General features: G+C 45.1%; 1 protein-coding gene across 2 annotated transcripts in view; it reads left to right on the forward strand.

The window, feature by feature from the left end:
• ABTB3 (ankyrin repeat and BTB domain containing 3) overlaps positions 1 to 22,655 on the forward strand; it is a 331,737-nt gene that overhangs the window by 213,647 nt on the left and 95,435 nt on the right. The gene's annotated exons all lie outside the window — the stretch shown is intronic.

Below are 22,655 nucleotides of genomic sequence, written 5' to 3' on the forward strand. Positions count from 1 at the left end.
CATAGGGCCGGTCCAATTTGGGATAAAAGTGGCCTGGGTCAGAAGAGTGGGTCTTCACATTCCGGAGAGATGAGGGTTTCTGCAGTGCCAGTGGGCTTCCTTGTGAAGGCACCTTTGGGGGATGCCAGCCCTATGGGTGGGAGATGTCTGTCTTCATTTCATCCTGGCTGTCCTGGGCACTTCAGGGGGAAACTGTCACACCTGCTCACCCAGAAGTGGGCTTCTCGGGTGCATGGGGGACAGCATAGCAGGTTCCATGAGGCAGAGTCCTCATGGCAGAGAAGGAAGGGAGGGCTTCCTGGAAGAGGAAGCTCCCTCTGACCCAGCTTCTGCTGCTCCTCAGCACCATCCATCTACTCCCCTGTCCTCAACCTCCTCGTCCATAAACCAGCAGCAACACTAAGTGGTTTCCAGGTTCCCTTCTGCCTGGAAAACCCCAGGATTTTCTGAGGATGACTTCACCCTGTCAGAGGCAAGGCATCCAAACTGCCATCAGTCCAGAAGGCTGCCTGGAGGCGTCCCCTCTTTCCATGCGGACAGGTCCACAAAGCTCATCTCCCCTATGCGTGGGTGCTCAGTTGCTTCATTCATGTCTGACTCTTTGTGACACCGTGGACTGTGGCCCACCAGGCTCTTCTGTCCATGGGATTCTTCAGGCAAGAATACTAAAGAGAGCTGCCATGCCCTCCTCCAAGGGATCTTCCCAACCAGGGGATCAAACTGCATCTATCTGCGTCTCCTGCATTGTAGGCAGATTCTTTACCCACTGAGCCACCCAGGAAGCCCCTCATCTCCCCCAGCATCTCACAAATCAGGCCCATCTTCCAATATACACAGGCTTGTTCACTGTAACTACTACAGTAATGACCCTGTTTATTGAGTGGTTAAAAGAGCTGGCTCTGTGACCCAGACTTGTAGGTTCGAATCCAGGCTCTTCCAATTAAAAGCTAGGGTATCTTGGAAAAGTGCCTTTAACCTCCCTGTGCCTCAGTTTCTTCATCTATAAAATCTATAAAATAAGAATAAATCCTTCATAGGGCTGTTTGAAGACTGAATGCGTTGAACAGTGCCCAGCATGTAGTAAATGCTTAAAAAACATTCCCTTTTATAAATGTTGTTGGAGAGCTTACCACACATAGCTAAACAGCTCCCAGTTTGGGCTCAATGCACTTTTTCTCTATTAAATGATTCCAAGTGGTTTTGAAATGTTCATTGGATGCTCTAATTCTGCCAGAATGGATTGGATTTAATTGAGCTCCTAAACCATGTCTCTTGGCTTTCAGTTAAAGAAGAGGATGGAGCATGGGTGAGACAGAAATTGCCTCTTTTTTTTTTTTTTAAGAATCCCAAGTTAGCATCAATATTTCAAGCCAGTCTGGAATTAACTTAATCAGGGGATTAGTCACGTCTGCCAGTATCCAGGCCAAATCAGTGGTGCCCTGTGTATATTTTCATGTGCCAAACATACCCAAAGTGGAGAGGTGGCAACGTGCACATGGTCACCAGGCAGAAAACAACCTCAGTCAGACACACCAAGACTTTGTGTTCTGAGTATGAATCATGATGGCTGGGAGGATGGAAGCCACTGGTCTCAGCTTTGGGGTATCTAGTTCTTCAGCCCCACCCAAAAGCCTGTAGAATGGGGTAGTTCCTCTGATTCATCTCCTCCCCACACCCTTCAATTCCTGCCTCTTTGTAGATGACCCCCTTGTATCTCCAGTTAGACCTCATCACCACTGAGCGCCAGAACCTTATGCAACTCAGCCTTCCAGTTTCACTGTCAAGTCTCACACTCTCAGGCTGGATCTTCTCAGGATACCCTATTCTTTTCTGCCCAACACAGCAAGTGTGTGTGTGTGTGTGTGTGTGTGTGTGTGTGTTGCCTGTGAGCTTTGTGAGGACACAGAACACATCTGTTTTGGTTGTCGCTCCGTACCTAATGCCAAACTCAACATCTGGTATATATCACAAAGTCAATAATTATTTGTAGGGTGAAAGAATGGACAAATCTATTGATCCAGCTGCCTATGGAACATTTCCATCAGGAGTGTTCACAACCACCTCAAAACTAAGGCCAACATCTTGCCCCTCAAACCAACTGTTCCTCCTTTCTCCCAGTCTCCAAGAATGGCATCGCCATCAACCTAGTCAAACCAGTCAGAAAACCGGGCCTCACCCCACACTCCTTCCTTTCCTTCCCTCCTTCCTATAGCCAGCTAGTCAGTAGATCTTACTGAGGCAATATCTGTGCCATCTCCCATTCCTCTAGTCCAGGGGTCCCCAACCCTGCCCCCCCTCCCACATTCATGGCCTTTTAAAAACTGGGTTGTACAGCAAGAAGTGAGCGGTGGATAAGCAAACGAAGTGTCATCTGTATTTACTCAGATGGATATCCTCATTGCTCACGTTACTGCCTGAGCTCCACCTCTTGTCAGGTGAGCGGCACAGTAGATTCTCACAGGAGCACAAACCCCACTGTGAACTGTGCATGCAAGGGACCTAGGGTGCACACTCCTTACAAGAATCGTCCTGAAACCATCCCCCACCCTTGGTCTGTGGAAAACTCGTCTTCCATGAAACTAGTCCCTGGTTCCAAAAAGGTTGGGGACTGCTATTCTAACCCTTCCTCCCCAGATTGCTGCCACACTGCACGGCCCAGCCCCTCGTTCCCTTTACTGCTGCTGTTGTTCAGTCGCTAAGTCACACCTGACACTGCATTTCATTTCTAAATGGTCTCCCTGGGTGTGAAGCTTAATATTCTCTGACCAGCTCCATCCTCACGGCCACCAAACTGAAACTCTAAAATACATATCTCATCCTGTGACCTATCCCTGTCCCCAACTCCCCAAGCATTGCGTGGCTCCCATTGTATTTTCAGTTATGTAGTTTCCATCTTCCCTTCTGGAATCTGTTTTCAGAATTCAGAGTGTAGTTGAAGTGACTGTTAGTCTAGGGAGACCATCTAAGGGTTGCAAACTTTCTGGAACAAGTTTTAAAGAGGAATGAGCTGTGAGGGAGAGCCCAGTAAAGAGAACATGTTCTATAGTTTGTCGGAGTCCTTTATGTCAATATTTCCATTCCTCCTTGGTTGAACTTTCAGGGGATGACACAAAACAGAAAGAACTTACCATTTTTTGAGTTCTGTTCACTTTGGTCTTTGGGAAAGTATATGGATTTGGGAGTCAGAACAACTTTGGAATCAGATCCCGGCTCTGCTTCTTCCAGTTCTGGGACCTTGAACAAGTCATCTCATCCCTATTGAAACTCTTCTCTTCCACTGTAAAATGAGAATAAGACCAGCCTCTTGGGACTGGTGTAAGCCATAGATTAGATATTGTAACTAAGACATCCAGTGCCGTGCTTAATAGGAGGAGAGCTCCCCTTATCCTGCGAGAGTAGCTGATATACATCTTTTTATTTTTTAGCTCTAAAATGCTGTTGTCGTTGTCCCTAAAGAAGCCTGTGTATGATTCCTTCTAGACAAAAAGCTGTTTCTTCCCATTCTGAGCTAGAATAGAGCTTGGTATTTACTAGCATCTGAAAACACGCAGGGAAGGGCTTCAGAGGAGAGAGGGCTCTGTTTCCAGTAAAACATTTACAGCCACTTCATACCAAAACTTACTAACAAGACGTTTCCAGTGGGAGGGAGCATCCTAATTTGGAGCTGTTTTTTATCTTTCTTCCTGTATCCTTTTCCCCAAAATCAAACAACATTGCTTTCATTATCTATGCTGGCAAAGTCAGGTAAGGTTACAGTGCTTATATGTTTATCACAGACTCTTCAAGAACAGGAGCTGAATATTGTGTGCTTTTCATCCATACCCAACAGAAAGTCTGAGACATATTTGTTGACTGAAATAAAGATTGTTCTGTGCCTCAAACCATCTCTGCTTGTCAGAAGAGCCTTTCTTGGCTGGAGTATCTGGAACTAGGTCTCCGTTTACCATTTTCCTCTTTCATGTGGGCATAGCTTTCGAGTTGCTACATTTGTTTTGAATAGTTTCATTTTTCATTGTGGGGTTTTGAAGAAGCTCAGTGCCAGCATAAAATTTCTGTAGTTTAAGTTGTTCCAGAACTTTGGCTACTATTTTTTGAGCTTCTGAAATCTCTCACTTTATGTTAAAAAAAAACTCAGATAAATTTTGTAAGATTATGATTAAGCTATATGTATTTCCCAAACAGTAATGATAAATGTAAACACCTCAGTTCTGAGGTTAGGGGTCACGTGTGGCTACTACTGTTTTTTAATAGAATTATCTTAAATCTATGACAAGATTTTCCTGCCTTATATCATTACTGGGGCTTCCCTAGAGGCTCAGATGGTAAAGAATCTGCCTGCAATGCAGGAGACCTGGGTTCAATCCCTGGGTCAGGAAGAGACACTTGCTCCTCAGAAGGAAAGCTATGACAAACCTAGACAGCAGAGACTTCACTTTACCAACAAAAGTCCATATAGTCAAACCTATGGTTTTTCCAGTAGTCATGTACAGATGTGAAAACTGAACTATAAAGAAGGCTGAGAGCCAAAGAATTGATGCTTTCAATAAAGAATTGATGCTTTCAAAGTGTGGTGCTGGAGAAGACTCTTGAGAGTCTCTTGGACTGCAAAGAGATCAAAGTAGTCAATCCTTAAGGAAATTAACACTGAATGCTCATTGGAAGGACTTATGCTGAAGCTGAAGGTCCAATATTTTGGCTACCTGATGCAAAAAGCTGACTCATTGGAAAAGACCCTGATGCTGGGAAAGATTGAGGGCAGGAGGAGAAGGGGACAACAGAGGATGAGATGGTTGAATGGCATCACCGACTCAATGGACATGAATTTGAGCAAACTCCAGGACATAGTGAAACACAGAGATGCCAAGTATGCTGCAGTCCATGGGTCACAATGAATTGGACATGACTTAGTGACTGAACAACAACAACATCATTACTAGAAATACTAGTGATTCCTAGATGTGTTTGGACATGAATGATTTCAGTCATTTGTCACCATAAAATTAAAAAGAGGAGGATAAATAGGAGTGTTTTGTTGCCTGGGTTAGCCGGTAATGCCTGAGACGAACAGTGATCAGCTTCACATAGAAGACTAGGCATTAGGTACTTTTACTGTACCCCAGTCTCTTGAGGAAACCAACCAAATTTTACACCCAGGCAGTGGCAGTTCTCACCCCTCTTGTAAGCAGAGCTGTGCAAACAGATGTGGCAGACTGTCTACCAGGGAAATCTCAGCCACGAACATGAGCCTCCAATCACCAAGAATTTGAGGAAAATGAATGGGAGAAACAGAACAGTCTTAACAAATGGAAAAATTTACACTTGAGGAAATAGAGTTAACCAAGCAACAGACATTAGAAGCTAACAATATTCAAATACATCTTCCAAGAAACCTTACCAGAAAATCATCAGAACACATCAGTACATGACAAATGATATCCAAATGTTAACATATTCCAGTGGAAACACCCAAGGTTATGCAAAATTTCTGGCCTGATTGTAACTCTTCCCCATTCTTTCCCATCAAGGTATGTATATCAGAACACAAGTGAGGAGAGTATCCTTGATACAAGCAACACTACTAATAGGAATGTTTAGTTGCAAAAGCTGAACCTGCTTAGCAGAAAGAAAACCTCTGAGAGGCCCAGCGTAAGCAGAGGGTTAACAAATCCTTCCCCTTCCTGCATGAGAATTTGACCTTGGGTTAATTCTCTAGCTCTGTTGCCCTGGAAACATGATAAAATTTGCAATATCAATTGTGTTACTAAGCAACATTGCTTATGGTCAAAATGACCCTAGATTGGTACATTATATCTGGCCTTATAGTACTATAAATACTTGGTAAATATCCAGAGATTTGGGCTTCCTTGAATTCACTGATCCCTATAATAGTGATGTTCCTTTCAAGGACCTTGGAAGCTATTTCTGTGGAGTTGTTACAGGAGATGCTTGGATTCATAAATCAGGGCAATTCTCACAACCACCCAAGTGGATCTTATCTTCTTGCACCTGAGCATCACCTGGGTAGAAGATAGCTCTGAGATGGCTGGGTGAATTGTTACAAGGCCTCCCAGTAAAGGGAACGTCTGATGTTGTCACACAGGACAAGAGTGGCTATGATGGTCCCATAAGTCTATATGTTTAGTAGAGCTTAAGAAGACTTCTGGTGTGGGACTTCCCTTATGGTCCAGTGGCTAAGACTCTGCATTCCCAATGCAGGAGACTCAGGTTCGATCCCTGGTCAGGGAACTAGATCCCATATGTTGCAACTAAGAGTTCACATGCTGCAACTAACGCTGGACAATGGTCACTCCCAGAGGACCTCTGTCACCATTACCCTTGAAAGCTAAATGTCTCTGCTACCTCCTTTGTCATGTTCCATTTATGTCACACCACTTGCTTCTAAATCAGTGGAGCCTGGGCCACATCCCTGCACAAAGCAGGAGGGGTAACTGGGAACATGAATTTCTACCTTACTGAACCATGAACTTATGATACGGGAAATTCTCCAAACAGTAAGGTTATCAGTGGTTCCAGGCTCCCAAAAGCTTGACAGAGGGTCACTACACTCTTCTACTTTACTTTTTAAAAAATAAATAACACATAAGTGGATCATTTGCACAGTTCAGTACTTTTGACCATGATTAGCCACACAGCTCACAACTGATTGGCTTATATACCACAGGGAATACTCCCCAACATATGGACTCCTTCGGCTGACACCCTAGGAACCTCGACAGCAAGAAGGAAGAGACAGGAGAACTATTTTTTTCCTGGCATTCTAAGCAGCAATGCAGGATGCCTTTTCCCAGAGGAAGAATGCTACTTTCTCATCTTCCTAAGGGCCATGATCACATCTGGCACAAAAGTCCTCTAAAATGTACCCCAGTGCTAGTGGGTCCTGGAGAAATTCAGAACCAGTGGATGAATAGGGACAACCCAGAGTGGGAGAACCATGTTTTTAGACCTGTTTTCTGCAGGGCTATTTGTGGGCTTGCCTGCAATTCCAACCATTGTATAAACAGTTCTAATGAAAAAAATGCGTGTTGAATTCTAAATAATTACCTTAAGAAACAAAGTTTTAAAACATGATCTATGTGTGACATGAGTGTCACTGCAATTTACTTCATCTGGCCAGGGTAAAAGCAACTCTAATCCCAATATTTTTCAAACTGCAGGTTACAGCCCATTAATGAGCCATTAAATCAACGCAGTGCAGAGATTGGCAAACGATACCCCGCAGGCCAAGCTTGGCCCACTGCCTGTTTTTATAAAGTTTTATTGGAACACAGCCAAACTCACTTGTTTACATATTATTTATAGCTTCTTTGGCACTTGTGGCTAGTTCTGACAGAGACCAAATGACCTACCAGGCTGAAAATACTATTTAGCCCTTTCTTTAAAAAGATGCTAGTTCCTGATGCTGTGGTTGTTAACTTGCATTTTTTAGAAATTAAGTAAAATTTAATAGAAAAAAAAATAGAGTCTCTTGCCTGGAGGAAGGTAACTATATTTCTTGAAACTTCTTTTTTTTTTTTACATTAACTTCACTGGAGTTGATAATCTTGCCAAAGTCATGCAGCTAACATTGCAGAACTAGTCTTTGAACTCTTGGCATCAGGCCCTACTCGGTGTTTGTCTTTGCTAGTCTGTTTTGCTGTCCCTGGATTATGGTTTGAAAGAAATATTTGAAAGCCTCATCCCTAATCTCTAGAATCTTTTTATAATCTTTATGAATGTTTACAGGATATAAAATGAATATACTTATTAAATAAAATATAAATATACAAAAACTTTGAAGGAGAAACTTTGAGTCACCCAGAGTCTCTGCATCCAGGAATGAGCACTAAGACCTTATAGGGAATTTCCTTCCAATCTTAGTTTTCTGTGTATGTGCAAAAGTTTTTTGGTTGTTTCACAAAATAAGGACCCAATGGTAAATGCAGTTGATCCATATCATTGAATTGACGTGGATTATTATTATTATTTTTCCAATGGACTGTCCCATCATTGGATATGGAATTTAAAGTCAAGACAGCTGGGCACAGGCACGTTGAACACGCTTCATGTTGAAGATGATAAAACTGAGGCCCAGAGGGATGAGTGTACTTGTCTGGAGTCATAAGCGTATTTTCAGTGGATTTGCAAAGGCAGTGCCTCAGTGCCTTTGCACATGCTTTGCCCTCTTCTTGGACCACTGTCCCCTCTGCTCCGTCATCTCACTTCATCCTTCAAGATTCATTTTAAGCATCTCTTCCTCCAAAAATCCTTCCCTATTGTCTGAGGATGCACTGAGTGTCCAGGGCATAGCTCAGTGGATAGCATTTAGTAAGTGCTCAGTAAATGTTTGCAGAACTGAATAGAGCTGGGTCTGAAACCTGCATGTTCTATCTCTCATCCAGAGAGCCATGTGGCCATTGCCAGCTGGCAGCCCTCGGATTGGCACTGGCTGTACTGCTCGCATGCTCCAGGCTTATTTCCCTAGCTATCCCCAAAAGTAATCACTGACATTTAACAGGTGATCCATAAATGACCATGGGTTATTATTTACTTCCTTAATCCAGATTGATGTCTTCTTAGATATTATAAGAGATTTTGACCAGCACTTAGTATATGGCAGATCCTGCTCTACATTCTTTATGTTATTAACTAATTCAGTCCTTGGAATACCCCTTGAGGCAGGAGCTAGCCTCACGTCTCCCCATTTCACAGATGAGGAAACTGAGGTGCGGTGAGGTTAAATAAAAAAGTTATACACTTGGGCAAGTCTATGTGCGTGCGTGCTAAGTCACCTCAGTCATGTCTGACTCTTTACAACCCTATGGACTGTAGCCCACTAGGCTCCTCTGTTTGTGGGATTCTCCAGGCGAGAATACTGAAGTGGGTTGCCATGCCCTTCTCCAGAGGATCTTGCCTACCCAAGGATTTTTTTTTAATATAAATTTATTTATTTTAATTGGAGGCTAATTACTTTACAACATTGTATTGGTTTTGCCATACATCAACATGAATCCGCCACAGGTATACACGTGTTCCCCATCCCGAACCCCCCTCCCTCCTCGCCAGTCCAAGTTCGATGCATGATACTGGTTGCTTGGGGCTGGTGCACTGGGACTACCCAAGGATTGAACCCACATCTCTTATGTCTCCTGCATTGGCAGGCGGGTTCTTTGCCACCAGCGTACCACCAGTGCCACCTGGGAAGCCCTGGGCAGGTCTGAGAGTATCAGAAACATCAAATGAATGCTGTGTGGCCAGAGGGAAGGAAGCCCTCTCTCTCTCTCTCTGTTTCTCTCTGTTAAGGGAATGGAATGCATACCACGGGGTGGGGGAAAGGAAGGCGAAAGAACAGAAAACAAGACCTTGTTCTAAAGAGTTGTTGGGTGGAAGAACAAATTAGGCAGTAAAGAAGGTTGAGAGAACCGCCAGGCTATCAGCACTTTCTCCTATAAGAAATGAGGAGCGAGAAGGAAGGTGAGAGACCAGAACTCCATCTGGTACTTCGTAAGCCCTCTCTTGATGGAGGCATACGTGTGCCTAAAGAAAGGTGATGAACATTTGATAAGCAGCTATTATTGTGCCGTGTGCTACGTGGGCTATTTTACTTACAGAGTTTAACCGAACCACTACACTCCACCTTGTGAGGTAAAAATGCCTTCATCTACCTGTGAGATGGTTAAGTCTAGTCACTACTAGTAGGAAAATGCCGTTTGGAAGCTCTTTAGGTAATGCTAAGGACCTTCATAGCGCATTAATTATACCTCTGGACATTTTTTATTCTGGCGCCATAATGCCTGAGTTTATATCTAGGTTCTGACACTTCCTATCTCTGTGACCTTAACTCAACCACTTAACCACTCTGAGCCTCAGTTTTCTTATCTGTAAAGTGGGAGCTGTCATAGAATCTGCTTCAGAGGGCTAGTGTGAAGCTATTATGTGTTAATATATAGAAAGCACTTAAAATCCAGCATGCATTAGGCTCTTTATAGACAACGGCCATTATTAGTCTCACAGTCACAGTGCTTATAACCTAGAGGTATACTGTAGGAGGGCTCCTCAAATTTTAAAGTGCATTTGAATCCCCTGGGATCTCATTAAAATGCAGATTCTATTCATTATATCTGGGGTAGGGCCTGAAGTGCTTCTTTTTTTAAAAAATTTTGGCTGCGCTGTCTTCTCTGCCACACCCAGGCTCTTCGTTGTGGAGCTCAGGCTTTCTCTAGTCTTGGCAGGGGCTTAGTTGTCCTGGGGCCCGTGTTATCTTGTTGTTCAATCAGGGATCGAACCTGTGTCCCCTGCATTGGAAGGCAGATTCTTAACCACTGGATCACCACGGAAGTTCCTGAAGTGCTTCATTTCTAGCAGGCTGCCGGGTAGTGCCAGTGCTCCACAGAGCATCATGTGAATAACAGTATTGTGGATTTGTGTGTTTGTCATTCATTCCCCCAACCTCCTCCTACCCCCATTTCAAGTTTCATAAACTCCAGTACTTTGGCCACTTGATGCGAAGAGCTGACTCATTGGGAAAGACCCTGATGCGGGGAAAGATTGAGGGCAAGAGGAGAAGAGGGCAACAGAGGATGAGATGGTTAGATAGCCATGAATGTGAGTTTGGGCAAACTCCGGGAAATAGTGAAAGACAGGGAAGCCTGATGTGCTGCAGTCCAAGAGTTTGACACAACTTAGCAACTGAACAACAAAGGCAAGAATGAACCTTTTTTGGTATTTTCATCTCTCTGGCAGAGTTCAACACGTAATAGGTGTCCAAGAAATATTTCCCCAGTTGGGGGGACCAGATTGAGCTCTGCAAGGCCTCCATTCCCATTCACAGGCTTCCTTGGTGGCTCAGTGGTAAAGAATCCGTGTGCCTATGTAGGAGATACAAGTTTGATCCCTGGGTCAGGAAGAACCCCTGAAGAAGGAAATGAAACCTACTCCAGTATTCTTGTCTGGAAAATCCCATGGACAGAGGGACCTCACAGGCTATGGTCCATGAGGTTACAAAAGAGTCAGACACAACTTAGCAACTAAACAACAATGACAAATTCCCCTTAATTCATGGAGATGCTGGATCCTGCTGCAGTTTGCCAAAATGAATGGATTCCAGAGGTCAGATGTGACCAGCCTGCAGAACTCTCAGGCTTTGGAGCAGTGACCAAGGGAAAGCACTGAGCATCCAAATATAATGATCATCGTCCAATTAACAAGGTGGCCAGCAGAGGCTCGGAAATAGCAAATTAGCCACAGCGTGCAGGAGAAGGGTGAGGCAGGATCTGACAGGGTCCTCCCCAGGGAGAGGCAGCAGGGCAGATCCTAAACCATGTCAGCTTCAGGGCTGTTAAACGCCTCCAGCCCTCAGGGCTAGTCCAACAGCTTATACCATTACCCTGGAGTTTTTTCCCAGCCTATGGGGGAGTGATTGCTCCTGACCACAGGTAACAAGCTGGGTGGTTCAAGTTTAAAAACAGCCCCCTCTCCCAACTTGGGGAGTTAGTCTGATCAAACACGTGCATGTCACTTGTTCATTTCAGTATCCAAGTCTTTTCTGAATCCCAGTTAACTATCTGGTCTGGTCTGACACCAGCTTCTCCTTATTTTATGGGACAAGGAAGGAAAACCTTACCTTCATGACAAAGATAAAGGAACTAGCATTGCTGTGTCCAGTATGGTAACCAGTAGCCATGTGAAACTGTTTAAATGAACTTCAGTTGACTAAAACTATAGCTTTGGTTCCTTAGGACCACTTACCTCTTTTCAAATGCTCAATAACTAGATGTGGCTAGTGGTTCCTGTATTGGATCCCCAGATAGGAAACATTACCAACATCACAGAAAACTAGAGACTGAACTAGAGACTCAATGCACATAGTGTCCCTCTTAAAGGAAAAAGAGTCCATGAGACTCACACACCTGAAGCAATAAAGTAAGAAGTGTAGGGACCAGCTCCACCGTGGAGGCATTTTTCTTGTTTCTGTGTTTTGATCATCTTAGAGCAAAGTTTTTCAAAGCAGCCATCATCATCATCATCACCGACAAATATCACCACGTATTTATGACATACTAGACTCTCTACCTGGAGAAGAAAATGGCAACCCACTCCAGTATTCTTGCCTGGAGAATCCCCATGGACAGAGGAGCCTGGCAGGCTACAGTTCATTGGGTCGCAAAGACTCGGACACAACTGAGCAGCTAACACACACACAGACTCTACTAAGTGCATTAGTCATTGGGTCTTCACTAGCATCCTAAGAGTATAGTAGCATATCTTACACTATCACAGTCTGCCTTCTTCTGAGGAACTTCAGGCTCAGAGAGATTGTGCAGCTTGCCTGGGTCACACAGCAAGTCAGGGTAGAGTCCAGAGTTTGCTCCATTAACCAGGTGCCCTGCCACTGGGATGGGCAGGATATCAGGCATAAAGCAGGGAGCACAGGATTCCCTGGAAAGGGTAAAGGCCAATAGGAGATTCTTGTTTTAATATGTTTCCCCTACCTCTTCCCTTTTCCTGCTAATATTTCCCCCAGCTTAGGCTTCAGTAAGTATCACTAATGTAAGTGGAATAATAATAATCAAATCACTTCATCTGGTTGCTGCTGCTGCTGCTGCTAAGTCGCTTCAGTCGTGTCCGACTCTATGCGACCCCACAGACGGCAGCCCACCAGGCTCCCCCATCCCTAGGATTCTCCAGGCAAGAACACTGGAGTGGGTTGCCACTTCCTTCTCCAATGCATGAAAGTGAAAAGGGAAAGTGAAGTTGCTCAGTCGTATCCGACTCCTAGTGACCCCATGGACACTAGGCAAGAGTACTGGAGTGGGGTGCAATTGCCTTCATCTGGTTAGAGAATAGCAAAAAAAAAAATCTTTGAGAAGAATGTTAACCTCCTGAAACAAATAGCTGGCTATGTAAATACAGACCCTGCCTCTTAAATCTTTACCTCAGTGCTGCTTGAGCTTTTCATTTCTTATTGTACTTTTCGATGTTCTTAATTACTTGTTTTATTTACTAATGGACTTCTTATTCAGTTGTTCATTCTTCATTCATTCATTGAACATACATCCAGTGCCTCTTTTTAATTTAATTAAATTACTTACTTTTGGCTGTTCTGGGTCTTTGTTACTATGGGAGGGCTTTCTCTGGTTGCGATGAGTGGGGGGCTGTCCTTCATTGTAGTGTGTGAGCTTCTCATTGTGGTGGTTTCTCTTATTTCAGGGCACAGGCTCAGTAATTGTGGCACATGGGCTTAGTTGCTGCATGTCATGTGGGATCTTCCTGGACCAGGAATTGAACCCATGTCCCTTGCATTGGCAGGTGGACTCCCAGTCACTGAACCACCAGGGAAGTCCCTCAAGTGCCTCTTTCAAGCATAGTAATTGGAAGAGCTGCTTGCTGGAAACCATTATAAGCACTTGGCATGAATTAACTCACTTATCCCTCACGAGAACCCCAGAAGGGAAGTATTGTTATCGTCATCCCCCGTTTATAGATGTGGAAAGTGAGGCAGAGAGGTTCAGCAACTTGTCCAAGTTCACAGGGCTCAGAAGTGGCCCCGTGCTGGGGGGAGGGGGAGGCGAGGAAGCCCAGAGACCTCTAGGCTCTACCCTGAGCAGCTCATTTATCATCAAAGATAGGAAGTGCCAAGGGTGAGAAGCGAGATGCAGATAAACTGCTGGGAGGCTCAGGGAAGGTGGTTTTGAGTCAGACTTTGAAAGACAGATGAGATCAGGCATTCTAGGTGGGAGGAGCTGCTGGCAAAGGCTCCAAGAAAGGAAATCACAAGATACATGTTGGGTGGGGCCGGGGGGGGAGGTGGGGGCAGGCGGGGAAGCACATGCCATAGACCAGAGGCCAGACTGACCTTCAGCAGGTTGGCAGAAGTGCAGATGTTCAGCCAGTTGTTAAAATGCTGAAATATTTCTGTAGAGGTTGATAAAAAGCTGCTGCCCCACCTGTCCTCTTCCCACCCTGCCTGTGTCCTGCTGTCCAGCTGCTGCAGCAGGGTGTCTGGCCCATAGAAGGTCCTGTCTGCATTAAGACCATAGGACTTAGGTGGTGCCTGGGCCTCCCCCACAGTCAAGGATTTAGAAAATACACACTGAGTTGAAAGTCTATGGAAGAAAAATACATCCTGTAGGTGTTGATGGGCCTCTGTTCCTTCAATGGTGGAGTTAGGGTGAAGGTTTGGACAAGGGAAACGCCTGAGCAAGGTACAAATAACTGCTCATCTTTCAAGACAACTGCATCCTCACCTCTGCTGTGAAACCTTTGTGCCCCTCACCCCTGGTGCCCATGAAGGCCTCTGTGAATGATTATAACAACTCTTGAATGCCAATCTGAGCCAGGCCCTGTGATGAGCTTTTCCACGTTATCCCTCTTAAATGCCCCAGTCTCTCTCTGAGATACTGTGCGTGCATGCTAAGTCGCTTCAGTCATGTCCAACTCTTTGCTACCCCATGGACTGTAGCCTGCCAGGCTCCTCTGTCCATGGGATTCTCCAGGCAAGAAAACTGAATTGGGTTGCCGTGCCCTCCTCCAGCGGATCTTCCCGACCCAGTGATCAAACCAACGTCTCCTGCAGCTCCTGGATTGCAGGCAGCTTCTTTACCGCTGAGCCACCAGGGAAGCCTCTGAGATACTGTAACGCTGCCTACATACAGATGGGGAGGAGTGGAGAAGTCTAAGGACTGGCCCAAGGTCACACAGCTAAGCTAGTAAGTGCCTGGGCTGGAGGCTGATCCTTGCACTGTGATTCCAGAGCCTGTGTCCCCTTGACCTGCTCCTGTGTGGCCCCAGTCACCACTATGGCCTTATTTGCTTCCAAATGTCTGTCTTCGCTGCCAGACTTTGAGCTCCTCGCTGGCAGGGACTGGGCTTTGATCATCTCTTGCTCTCTCTGGCAGCCAGCCAAGCCTGGCACAGAGTAGAGGGGGATATGAAGATGATCTGAGTGCATGGCAGCGGGAGGATGGAGCAGGGGGTGATGGAAGGACCAGTTAGAATGTTCCTGCAAAAGTCCCACAAGGATGGCTTGGCGGAGTGGCAGAGTCCCCCAGTGAGAGGGGTCACCAGTGGCCTCCTCCCTCTGCTGAATGGTCCAGAGGAAAGCTATATTAGCTTCCTTGGATTTTTGGCTCTTTCTCATTTGCCCAGAACCCTTTGCCTGCCCTGTTTCCAGGGCCTCAGGAACCGTACGTGAATGTTCTGAACAAGCAGGAAAGCATTTTTGTAAAGAACAGCAACACAAATGAGCCTTTGAAACTGCCTGGTGTAAACTGTGGGCTGCCCCAGGGTGGCAAAGGCAGTGGGAGCCAGAGCGCCTGGTACCAGCAAGGCCTGGAGAAAGAGAAAGAGAGGGAAGGAGGAGGGCATTCTCTGGGCTCAGCCTGCTTTCAATCCACCTGCTCCTGTGCCAAGTTTTCACTCCTTTTTTATCCTTTCAGAAATAGTGATATTGACAGCTGCCAGGACAGACCTGGGTTTCACGTGTTACAGGAAAGAGTCCAGGCAGTAAATCTGGTCATTTGCCCTGAGCAACAGAGCATCTGGGTTGCCTTTTCATTCCTCAAAGTTTGACTTCCCAAACAAAGCCTATACATGTCTCCATGTACCCCAGTCTACAGTTTTGCTATGTTTATTGATTTAATCACATTCTCCCCTCCAACCATTCTGCTGTCCTCATGGACTGCATATGTTTACAACTGCAATACAGGTGCTATAAATACAGATTTTTATACAGATCTGTCTTTTTACTGAAAAGTTGTATATGCTCATTTTTTTCAACTTTGGAAAATACATAAAAATATAAGAAAGAAAATTAAAGTTATCCACAATTCTACTACCCAGAGGTAGCCAAAATGATTGTTTCACATATTTTTTCCTTTTTTTAATACAAATTAAAATAACTGTATGGTGTATATACAATTTTATATCTTTTTTATTTCACTTACTAGTACGCCATAAGCATTATCCTAGCACTACTACAGAGCATTCATAAACATCATTTTTAATGACTACAAAATATTCCGTCTTGTGAAGGCACCATAATTTGCCTAACTGTTCCCAGGTTGCTGGGCATTTGACTTGTTTCCAATCTGTGAATTGCTGTTCTTTTAAAACTGCCCACAGTGGTGTGATAAAAACACCAATGTAGAGGGAATGGATATAAAAAGAGTAGTCTGCCTGGAGCAACTGAGGGGTTAATTCACGTGTCTCTGATGGCCCATGTGAGGGAGAAATTGCAGGAGGAGGAGAGCCCTGAGAGGAATGTGGGCTTCCCCAGCCCTGTCTCCTGCTGCTTTTTCCAGGAAGAAATGCCATGTGGGAAATATCAGGAGGGGCAACACCCTGTCTGTAACGCTTCTAACCACAGTCATTATCAAAATCTCCTGGAGCGAGTGCTTCTTGGTTTCCGGGGATCGCCCACACTTGCAACCTCCCTGGATTCCAAAAGTGGAAAGACCAGCCAGAGCTGCTTTTCACAACTTATGAGACTGGAAGGAAAGTCTAGGAAAAGCATGAGATTTGCCCAAAGCCATACAGTGAGTAGTCAGATAAAACCAGAGGGCGGGGAATTCCCTGGTGGTCCAGTGGCTATGACTCTGCACTCCAGCGCAGGGGGCCTGGGTTTGATTTCTGGTCAGGGAACTAGATCCCACACACTGCCGAACTACAAAAAGAAGTATCCCACATGCCTCATCATGTCCTACTCTTTGAGATCCCATGGACTGCAGCATACCATGTTCCTCTGTCCAGGGGGATTCTCCAGACAAGGATACTGGAGTGGGTTGCCAGGGAATCTTCCTGACCCAGGGATCGAACCCAGGTCTCCCACATTGCAGGGGATTTCTTTTACCATCTGAGCCACGAGGGAAGCCCAACTAAGACCCAGTGCAGCTAAATTAATTAATTAAACTTTTAAAAAAAAGAAATAAAAAGAAACCAGGGAGCTGCTCTAGGGATCCCTGGAATTCCCCACCCTCCTTCCCATGTAGTTTCTAGAACAGAGAAGAGAATTCCAGCATCATCATCAAGCAAGTTCTGAGCTTGTACAGTGTACAGAGTTCATTGCACATGTACTTGGCCATGTCTGTAGAGAATGAAGTTTGCAGTATTCCAGGAATTGTTTGTTTGTTGGCTGTGTTTGTTTATAACTCTGGATTTAAAGTCTTCGCTCTGTTTTCACCCTGTAGATAAGAAACATTCCCAGGGAAGACTTCCTCAGTTCTTGCAAATTGGTGTGAGGAGTTCGGTCAAGATTCAGCAGGTCAGGTTCAGGCCTGCCCAGGAATTTGGGCAGAACATGCTGGCAAAAGAAGGTTCATATTTTCCCAGGCTTTGTTCTCACTGAAGAGTTCAAACTCCAAGGCTGGAGCTGGTCCTTTGGCAGTCCTTTGTCACGCTGCTCTCTATGAATTCATTACATAGAATTCCACCCCTCATATGGCCATTCTCCAGCCCCTTATGGCAGCATGGTGTGGAAAGAATATTGTTATGAAGGAAAAAGGGAACCAATAAATAGTCAAAATCCAGGACCAACCTACTGAAAACACTCACACTGACTGCAGATTCTACGGCCTCCAAAAATCCATCCCTGGAGGCGCTGCCCCTTCCAGACCCCAGAGCACTTTACAGGAACATCCCACAAGGCACTTATTATCAGCCTTGCATCATGGTTATCTGCCCTTCCTTCTTTGATGGCCACTTTCTGCTCCAATCCCCCAATTGAAAGTCATGATCTAACAAGTTTACAGGATAATTAAGGGCAAACAGACATCACCATTAGGGACGCCCTGGGAAACTGGGGTTATGTGGCCACACTAACCTCCCTTGCTAGACTGAACACCAGGGTTCAGGTTTTAAATCCTTGTGTCTTCCACAAAACTCAACATGGACCCTCGCTCTAAGGAGAGAGTCAGTAAATAAGGAACAAGTTTTAAGTGATTGGCCTGCTCCATGAATAGTCCTCCCTGTTCACACCTTTATCATCTCTCAGATTCATACACGCCAGTACCTTCCGTCCACTTATCCCTTCAGCTACTCCGGTCCACACAGAGCCCCCCAAGCTGGCTCTGCAGTTCCTCATCTGACTTCCTCTGCCTGGATTCCTCTTCTGAGTCCTTCTCTCTCCCACTTGCAGGCTCAGGACGGCATTTTGCAACATACTCCTACCCTCTTCAGCTCCAGCTGATTCTGATTCATTCTGCCATAAGACTTTGTACCTTCCTTTATCAAAAGGCTTTTCAGATAAGCCACTTTTCTCATGTTTTTCACATTAGATCATGAGTTGGTTGAAGACTAAAGTCTTTTCAATATCATCAAGTATAGAAGCTGATGCATAGTAGGAGCTCATTTTATTCATTCATCTATTTGACTGTATGTATAGCACATGTATTCTATGCCAGGCGAAATATCTGTCTTCACGGAGCTTACTTTCTACTAGGGGGTGCAGAGGAAGAACAAATGCATAAATAGTAAAGTATCAGGCACAGATAAGTGACATAAACAGAAATAAAACTGGTACCTGAACCAAGTACAGTGATGAGAGGTACAATTTTATCCAGGATAGTCAGGGAAGTTTCCTCCAAGGAAATAGAATTTGAGCAGAGAAATAAAGGAATCAAGACAGGAAACTAGGTGGCTATCTGAGCAAAGATCTTGCCAGGCAAAGAGAACAGCAAGTGCCAAGGCCCTGGTACAGGAACATTCTTGGAACATGCAAGGAGTAGCGAGGAGTTCAGTGAGGCTGGAACAGAATGAGTGAGCATGGTAGGAAATGAAGTCCAAGGTGGACAGTGTTAGATCTTGCAGAACTTTTTGAGTATATAGAGGAGTTTGATTTCTAGTCCATGTACAATGAGACACTCAGTAAATATTTGTTAATCTGAATTATTTGAGTTGAACTGAACTGAATTGGTTCACTGAAGTGAACAGAACTGTGTCTTTTCTTGGTATATAGACCACATACAATGTTTGAAACATGCAAAATCCCTAACAAGCTGGCCCTTGTTATCTACAAATGGAAAAGCACTAGAAGTAGCAATTTTAAAACCAGTTAGCAATTTTAAAACCGGTTCTGGAACTGGCACAGCCTTGTAGATTATTCCAGAGAACTTGTTGCTGGTGACAATTTGCCAGCCTCCCCTCATTCCCTAGTTTTATTGTGGTGGTAAATCAGGTACAGGGAACATCTCAACACAAGAGAAATGTGGCCCCAAAGCCTGCCCACCATTTATGTTTCATGTCTGACTTTCCCAGAGTCTAAAGTCTTTGAGGGTCACTGGGATTTATTTGGGACACTTGGCCAAGTTCCTGAACCTAACTTTTTATAGAGTTTTTACCCAAGCCTGGTTCTCATTGAATTTTAATTATGTGCATTCCTACTCTTAACACAACTGAAAATAAACAACATGTGACTATCTTTATCATTTTACCTAGTCCTTATAAAAACCACTCCAGTGACCCATCACCCACGGTAAGGTGAGAAAGCCACCAGAATTAAGCTAAGCAAATTCACAGGATTTAATCACACATTCAGTGATTCATTTAACAAACATTTATTGATTCATTCAACAGTCATTCTTTCATTCACTCAAAGAATGTTGGTTGAGGACCTACGAAGTTCCAGGCACCACAGAAGTGTTTGGGATAAAGCAGAGCACAGGATAAATCCCTGCTCTCATGAAGCTGACAGTCTAGTGGAGGAGACAGAATAAATCAGGACACTAATATCAAATGTCATCCTGAGTGGCAAGCACTATGATGTTCAAGTTTGGGGGATACAAAGCTGAATAGTTCATGCCCCTACAGTTAGCTGGGATAGTAGTAAAGACATAAATTGCAATAATAATATGATATATATGGTATTATGGAATTACATACACAATGCTTATCGAGGCAGAGGGAAACAAAGGACTAACTATATTATGAGTATGGGGCGGGGGGCTCTTGGGGAATACTTCCCAGAGGAAGTGATTTGATCTGTTTCTCAAAGGATGCGTAGAACTTAACTGGATGGAGAGGATAGAGAGAGGGAACAACAGCAAGAGCGAGGCAGGGAGGTGCGAGCGCACATGTGTGTTCCAGAAACGGCTGGTTGTTTCATGTGGCTGGAGCACAGTGGTGCTGGACCAGCGAGAAGGGAATGGAGTGAAGACATGGGTTGAAGCCAGTTAACAAATGGGCAGGCCGAGGAATTTATACTTTTATCAGATGACCCCATTTATGTCTCAGCACATTCATCGTGACAGCAATGTGAAAAGATACAAGAGAAAAACTAGAAAATAATGCAATGGTCCAGTCCTAGAAAGAGTCTTACATCAGTGGGCAACCAGTTAAATGTGGAATGTTGGACCCTTAGGATGAAGAGGGATTCCAAATAGCCATCTAGACCAACTGCCTATTCAATGTTTCAACTTCCTTCCTAAGGTCCTACCCAAGGGACTGCCCTGCCAAGGCAGCAGCCCTCGAGGCTTCCTTCCCATCCTAGCTCCAGACAGCCAAGACTCCTCTGAGGTCTTACTTAAGTGGAGATGAGATCTGCTCCCTGGAGCTTCCACCACTACTTCTTCATTTGCTCCCTGAGATTTCCAGAACACACCAGTCCAATTTCTAATTCAGACACACCATTTTGCTGTTCAAAGCAATTGCCATTTACTGAAATTTATTTTCTGTGTGCCGGGAAAGTTTGGAGGGTACGTATTTCCCTATTTCCGCATTTCCCAATTAGATCCTGAGGCTCCTGGCCATGTGACTTGCTGAGATTTGGTCACTGACTCAGTTAACTGGCAGCACCAGGACCAAAACTCACGACCATCTGACACCAGACCCTGAACTCATAGAAACAGTTATCAGTTTAACTTGACAAACACTTTTTAGCACTTACTCCTTTGAACCCCTTGCCTTGGGTATCACAGAAGGGGAAAACTGAAGATAAATAATGATAATGAAATCCAGCGCTCCACACTCTAGTCATTTGAATAGTGGAGTTAATACCCTGGCATTGTGATAATGTGTCCTTGACTTTGGCCTGCCGTCTGAGTTTTCCAGGAGATAAGTGATTCATATTTGGCACGTGTCATGAGCCTGCTTCTTGCGGGTAGCGCTGAGGCCAGCCCAGTGCAGGAGCCATGTCTGGAAAAGAAGATCTCTAGGAGGATGCAGCAGAGAGATGTACCTAGAAAGGTGGACTGCTCCAGTAATAAGGAAAGGGGAATACAGCAAGACTAAGAGGCTGGAAAGCTGGAAGCGGAAGGAGAACAGGAGTGAGGAACTGATAGGAAAGTCCACGAGAACCCAGCCTGTGTGCTGAGCAAGTGTGCAGGAGCTCCCTCTTTCGGCAGTGTGTTGTATTGCTACAGTTGTGGCTGAAAGACGCTGACAAGATGCTGCTGCTGCTAAACCGCTTCAGTCGTGTCCGACTCTGTGCAGCCCACCAGGCTCCCCCGTCCCTGGGATTCTCCAGGCAAGAACACTGGAATGGGTTGCCATTTCCGTCTCCAATGCATTAAAGGGAAAAGGGAAAGTGAAGTCGCTCAGTCGTGTCCGACTCTTCGCGACCCCATGGACTGCAGCCTACCAGGCTCCTCCATCCATGGGATTTTCCGGGCAAGAATACTGGAGTGGGGTGCTATTGCCTTCTCCTGCTGACAAGATGAGGTTTTGGTTATCAGAGTTACCTTCCTTGTTGTTGTTGTTGTTCAGCCACTCAGTCATGTCCACCTCTTTGCCACCCTATGGACTGCAGCACGCCAGGCTTCCCTGTCCTTCAGTGTCTCCTGGAGTTTGCTCAAGTTCATGTCCATTGAGTCAGTGATGCCATCCAACCATCTTATCCTCTGCCCACCCCCCCTTCTCCTCCTGCCCTCAATCTTTCCCAACATTGGGGTCTTTTCCAATGAGTTGCCTCTTTGCATCAGGTGGCCAGAGTATGGGAGCTTCAGCTTCAGCATTAGTCCTTCCAATGAATATTCAGGGTTGATTTCCTTTAGGATTGATTGTTTTGATCTCCTTGCAGTCCAAGGGACTCTCAAGAATCACAGTTCAAAAGTATCAGTTCTTTGGCAGTCTTCCTTCTTTATGGTCCAGCTCTCAGATCCATACATGACTACTGGAAAAAAAGTGTTTATCTTAATCTGATGTTTAAGTTGACAGCAACTTAGCCCAAGTGTGTTAGGTGCCTGGTGTACATGAAGATGCCTAAATGTAAATCTTTAATTGTACTTCCATACCTATTACCTCATCGTCTCAGTGGCCTTGTGAAGAAGGGCCAGTGAACATTATCCTCGTCTTCAGGCGAGAGAGGAATCTAAGGGATTCATGACACCTTTGCTTTATCTACTCACCACACACTCAGCTTCCATTCAGAACCAATGTCCGCACCCCATCTGACCACACACACATCCCACCCCCACCCTGCTTGCCAGTCCATTCCTCCATCTCAGAGAAGTACTGCTCCTGACCTGGCCCAGTCCCCCTCCCTGACCTAGGCTCATCCCTGGATGGGATCTCGTTACACTGCCTCCCCTGAGACTGGCCCCAAAGCTTGACCCCTTCACTAGGAGAGGCAGCAGGAATGCTCCTGAGAGGATTGGACAGGTCGTGGCAGGTGGGTAGGGAACACCCAGACCTTTCCATCTCATCAGCTAATCAGCCCTGATTATTTC

This window comes from Bos grunniens, chromosome 5 (assembly GCF_055505025.1).
Source record: "Bos grunniens cultivar Pamir isolate PY7600 chromosome 5, Bosgru_T2T1.0, whole genome shotgun sequence".
Classification (NCBI taxonomy): domain Eukaryota; kingdom Metazoa; phylum Chordata; class Mammalia; order Artiodactyla; family Bovidae; genus Bos; species Bos grunniens.